Source organism: Schistocerca cancellata, chromosome 5 (genome assembly GCF_023864275.1).
Source record: "Schistocerca cancellata isolate TAMUIC-IGC-003103 chromosome 5, iqSchCanc2.1, whole genome shotgun sequence".
Lineage (NCBI taxonomy): Eukaryota > Metazoa > Arthropoda > Insecta > Orthoptera > Acrididae > Schistocerca > Schistocerca cancellata.
Window position 1 is genome coordinate 469,805,025 of NC_064630.1, and position 6,000 is coordinate 469,811,024.

Sequence of the window (6,000 nt, forward strand, 5' to 3'; positions counted from 1 at the left end):
GGAAAACCTAAATCAGGATGGCCGGAGACGGGATTGAACCGTCGTCCTCCGGAATGCGAGTCCGGTGTGCTAACCACTGCGCCACCTCGCTCGGTGCAGATAGGTGCACCCTGTACCCTTCATGGCATCCGGAAGGACCCTTTCCACATCTGGAATGACTCCCCCCGGTATGCACACAGAGGGCACATTGGTTTTCTTCCCCTCTCTCGCTGCCATATTCCTAAGGGGCCCCATTACACGCCTGGCGTTGGAGCTCCCAACTACCAGCAAGCCCACCCTCTGCGACCGCCCAGATCTTGCAGACTGAGGGGCAACCTCTGGAACAGGACAAGCAGCCATGTCTGGCCGAAGATCAGTATCAGCCGGAGACAGAGCCTGAAACCGGTTCGTCAGAGAAACTGGATAGGCCTTCCGTTCAAGAGTCTGGAATGTCTTTCGCCCCTTGCCACACCTCGAGACAACCTCCCACTCTACCACGGGCGAGGGGTCAGCCTCAATGTGGGCAGCATCCCGGGCAGCCACAGCCTTAGTCCAATCGGGGGATGCGTGGGACAAGCTGGCCGTCCCCGACAAACCCCCATCCGAACCCCCACAGTGATACCCATTGGCAACAGCCTCAAGCTGTGTGACCGAAGCCAACACTGCCTGAAGCTGGGAGCGAAGGGATGCCAACTCAGACCGCATCCGAACACAGCAGTTGCAGTCAAATGGTTCAAATGGCTCTGAGCACTATGGGACTTAACATCTATGGTCATCAGTCCCCTAGAACTTAGAACTACTTAAACCTAACTAACCTAAGGAGAGCACACAACACCCACTCATCACGAGGCGGAGAAAATCCCTGACCCCCCCCGGGAATCGAACCCCGGAACCTGGGCGTCGGAAGCGAGAACGCTACAGCACGACCACGAGCTGCGGACAGTTGCAGTCCCTATCCATGCTAAAAACTGTTGTGCAAAGAACGTCTGAACTAATCTACAGAGAGCACCAACAATTTGACACAAAATTTAAACGGTTATCAAAATACAAGATTGCCTAGTAAATGCAGTAATGCTGCTACTTGCGCACTGATGACGCACTGCTCAGCGGCGGAAGGAGATTACGCGATTTTACACTATTCAGGCACTAAAACGCAATGCTGCAACTCTCTAATAAAATACTATAATACCCCCGAAATTTATGAATTAAACAATGCAGAGCTTCTTTCTTTCAGGAGTGCTAGTTCTGTAAGGAGCTTTCTTTTTTGTAGTCATCTAAAGGCCTCAAACCAGCCATAATTGCAGGTCTTCTTCACCGTACCAAACAGAAAAGATATGTAAAATTAATTAGAATTGCAATCGTTGACAGCTGTTATTATAGCTTGTAGTTTTCATGCAGTGATAGTGGTTTGACTGATTTAAATGTTGGATATGAGTATTGGAATACTGAGCGCGTTACACGGCGTTTTTGAAAAAAGCTGCATGTAACAAGTTCTGCAATAGATTTCAGCTAGTAATAGCGAATGCACTGTTAAAAATTCCAAGAGGAGGAAATATATTTGGAAACGGCTCGGAGACATGGGAAGATTCCAGATGGATTACATCATAGTTTGACAGGCACTCTGAAACCTCATATTTAACTATAAGACATTCCTACTGAAGAGGAATGAACATCACTAAAAATGGCAGTCACATAAGTAGTTGGTACAAGGAAGGTAAGTGTGAAGAAACCTCGGGAAACAGAAGAAATACTTCAACTGATTAACGAAAGAAGGAAGTAGAAAAAGGTTCAGGGAAAGACAGGATTACAGCAATATAAGTCGCTTAGGAACGAAATACAAGAGCTATTCGTAAAAAAAGGTCCTATCGGTCATGGAACGGAAAATACAGTGAAAATCTATAGGTACATTTCAGATAGTCCAAAACATCTGTGGAAAGCTTCATCTAATTTTCACTGCCGTTTCTGTTTCGCGACCTATCGGATCTGACTTTTCGAATATCCCTCGTAAATGAGAAGTACAGGAAAGCGAAGGCGCAGAGGCTGCAGGAAAAACTGTGAAGAAATCGAACAAGAAGTGGTCGTCGGAAGAAAAGTAGTCCAGACGTTATTCTTAATAATGGAAACTAGTTTTATGAGAAATCAAGAAACTTTAGTAGTATTTGTTGACCCGAGAAGCATTCGACAATGTACACTGCTGCAAAATCTTCTACATTTTGTAAAATGTATGAGTAAGCTTTAGGAAAAGACGAGTATTATACAATATGTACAAGAAAACAAGGGAAAAATAAGAAAGAACGCCCAAGAACGAAATACCCGGTTTAAAAAGGATGTAAGAGAAGTTGATCGATGAAAAAAATAAGCACAAAAAAGATTAGGGAAATCCAGGAATACAAAAACACAAGATTGAAATAAATGGGAAGTATAGGGAAGCTAAGGCGAAGTGACTGCAAGCTAAATTTGAAGAAGTCGAAAAAGAAATGATTGTCGGAAAGACTGACTCGGCATATAAAAAGTCAAAACAAACTATTGGTGAAATTAAAAGCAAAGTGGTAAAATTAAGAGTGCAATTGTAATCCCATTGTTAAGTGCAGAGGAGAGCGCGGTTAAGTGAAAAGTGTGCAATTGTAACACAGAAAAGGCACCATCCAAAAGTTTTCGCCGTTTAATATCCATTGATAACTTGTACTGTACTTCTAATTCTGAATGTGTAAGCTGTATTACAGAAACTATGTTTAATACGTAATGGATGTAATAGTGTATTTATTTGTGAATGTTTGTAATTAAGATTACTGGGTAATAGCCAAGGGAACTAACGACGAAATGGCAGTAGCTGTGCCGTTGTTTATCTTTGCTTATGGAGAGTGTCTGTCGCGCTGCATATCAGAGAGGAAGCAGAGCAGCTTGAGTCATGAAAGAGTGCGGAAGTGTCTTTTGGACGCTGCCGCAGACGCGGCGTGAAGCTATGATGGCGCCAGTATAGACGAATCTACTTCGTTAGCCCGCAAGTATGGAGGAGCACGGTCGGAGTGGACAGGCGGAGGAAGCTGCAGTTCTATTGCCTGTCTCATAACTATCCGCGCCCCTGGAAACAACTCGTGGTCCGCAAACAGCAGCAACAGCAGCAGTTCAGCATTGTCGTCTGCAAAGCTACAACATCGTAAGACGGTTAATTGACAGCGTGTAACTAATATTGTACAGACTTTATCCAGTGTCATTTCTTTCATAGACTTGTAGGGCACCTGTGTTGTCATTGTCCTCAGACGTTATTACCGAAGAGGGAGCCTTTTCCTTCACCGTGTGTCGTAAAAAAATGAAAATTGGGTAACTATTTAGTGCCAGTTTTGTTTGTTTGCTAATGATCAATTTCCGTCTAAGTTCTGCTCAAAATGTGTGTGAATTCCTAAGGGATCAAACTGCTGAGGTCATCGGTCCCTAGACTTACACACTACTTGAGCGAACTTAAACTGACTTACGCTAAGAACAACACACACACCCATGCCCGAGGGAGGACTCGAACCTCCGGCGGGAGGGACCGCGCAGTCCGTGACATGGCGCCTCAAACCAGGCGGCCACTCCGCGCGGCTAAGTTCTGCTGCCTCAGTAACTATTTATTCTTGTACTGCATAACAGAGACTTAACTAATTTGTTATTTTGAGTATTAACTTCGCTCACTTAAAGTAACATTAAATTTCGCTGACAAAACTAATAACTAAAGACACGGCACAAATGAAGAGGGTGCAATTTCATTTATTCTGTATTTAGCTTAGCGAGTTACTTTTGATGGCTTGGTACATATTCATTGTTGCTCATATGCTTGAAGTAAATTCAGTCTTTCAGTAATTAAAAGTAAATTGCTTGCTTTTCTCCAAATTTTGCATTAAGTTGCACTGAAGTTACTGAAAGTCATTATTTTACGTAGCAAAGTGGCAGGTACGGCCAGTCATTTATATGACTAGTAACGTCTTTTAACTTTGCTTTTAAAATGTAGTATTTCAGATTTAGTAACTACAAACTCAATGCTTTCTGACTCATTTATTTTCTCGTGAACGGTTATGTTGTGGAAAGGCGTGACAACCTTCTGTTGCCACGCCACTGATCATTAGCTTAATTTTCTTTGCCATTACCTTTCTTAAGAGTCTGAAACTTCATTGCCCTATGGGGTGGCGACCGTTTAATTATCCCTTTATTGCTCATCAGTGTGTTTTGTATTATCAGTATTTTTGGTGTTAAAATATTACGTGGTACTCTTTTCTCCCTGTGTGGTCCGTGAGCGATTGCACTATATTCCACCCATTTCAAACCTGTTATCAGTATTCATATCAGGTTTAGAACAGATTCTTCCTTCAGAATGGTCTGTTGTACACTTTCCTGCTACTAACTGGCATTTTTTCCTTTGGTAACGATAGCCTTACTCACTGTAAATTTCATAAGGCATACACGATCACAGTCAATTATATCGCAATCCAGTAGGCCGATTTGGAAAGCGGAGGTTATACACTGAAGGCCTGTATGATGACGTTACACAATAAGAAACAAGAGTCGATATAGAAAACGTAGGGGATCCAGCATTAGAATCACAGGTTGGTTGGTTGGTTGGTTGATTTGGAGGAGGGGATCAGAGACCGAAGTCTTCTATCCCTTCGGATCAGGGAAGTATGGGGCAGGCGGTCGGCCGTGCCTTTTCAAAGGAACCATCCCGCAATTGCCTGAAGCGATTTAGGGAAGTCACGGAAAACAAAGTCAAGATGACCGGATGGGGGTTTCAACCGTCGTCCTCCCGAATGCCTGTCCAGTGTGCTAATCACTGCACCACCTCGCTCGGTTTAAAATCGTAATTTGAAAGAGCTCTGGAAGAATTAAGACCGAAATAGGCAGAAGGGATCGATAACACTCCATCAGAATTTCTAAAATCATTAGTGGAAGTGGCAACAAAACGACTATCCACGATGGTGTGTAGAGTGTATAAGTGTGGCAATTTACTTTCTGACATTCGGAAAAACATCATCCACACAATTCCGAAGATTGCAATTGCTGACATGTGCGAGAATTATTGCACAGTTGGCTTAACAGCTCGTGCATCCAAGTTGCTGGCAAGGATAATACATAGAATAATGGAAAAGAAAATTGAGCAGGTGTTAGATGAACTTTAGGAAAGGTAAAGACACCAGAGAGGCTATTCTGACGTTGCGATTGATAATGGAAACACGCTTAAAGAAAGATCAAGACACGTACAAAGATATGGTGACCTGGAAAAAGCGTTCGCAAATGTAAAATGCTCGAAATTCCGAGAAAAATAGGAGTAAGTCATAGGGAAAGACGGATAATATATACAGGGTGTTACAAAAAGGTACGGCCAAACTTTCAGGAAACATTCCTCACACACAAATAAAGAATAGATGTTATGTGGACATGTGTCCAGACACGCTTAATTTCCATGTTAGAGCTCATTTTAGTTTCGTCAGTATGTACTGTACTTCCTCGATTCACCGGCAGTTGGCCCAATTGAAGGAAGGTAATGTTGACCTCGGTGCGTGTGTTGACATGCGACTCATTGCTCTACAGTACTAGCATCAAGTATATCAGTACGTAGCATCAACAGGTTAGTGTTCATCACGAACGTGGTTTTGCAGTCAGTGCAATGTTTACAAATGCGGAGTTGGCAGATGCCCATTTGATGTATGGATTAGCACGGGGCAATAGCCGTGGCGCGGTACGTTTGTATCGAGACAGATTTCCAGAACGAAGGTGTCCCGACAGGAAGACGTTCGAAGCAATTGATCGGCGTCTTAGGGAGCACGGAACTTTCCAGCCTATGACTCGCGACTGGGGAAGACCTAGAACGACGAGGACACCTGCAATGGACGAGGTAATTCTTCGTGCAGTTGACGATAACCCTGAAGTCAGCGTCAGAGAAGTTGCTGCTGTACAAGGTAACGTTGACCACGTCACTGTATGGAGACTGCTACGGGAGAACCAGTTGTTTCCGTACCATGTACAGCGTTTGCAGGCACTATCAGCAGC

The 6,000-nt window shown here is 43.6% G+C and overlaps 1 non-coding gene across 1 annotated transcript; it reads right to left on the reverse strand.

Moving 5' to 3' along the window:
• Positions 1-18: 18 nt before the first annotated feature.
• Trnaa-cgc (transfer RNA alanine (anticodon CGC)) lies at positions 19-91 on the reverse strand. Its single transcript has one exon. It is a non-coding gene; the product is annotated as a tRNA-Ala (tRNA).
• Between the last annotated feature and the right edge of the window lie 5,909 nt (positions 92-6,000).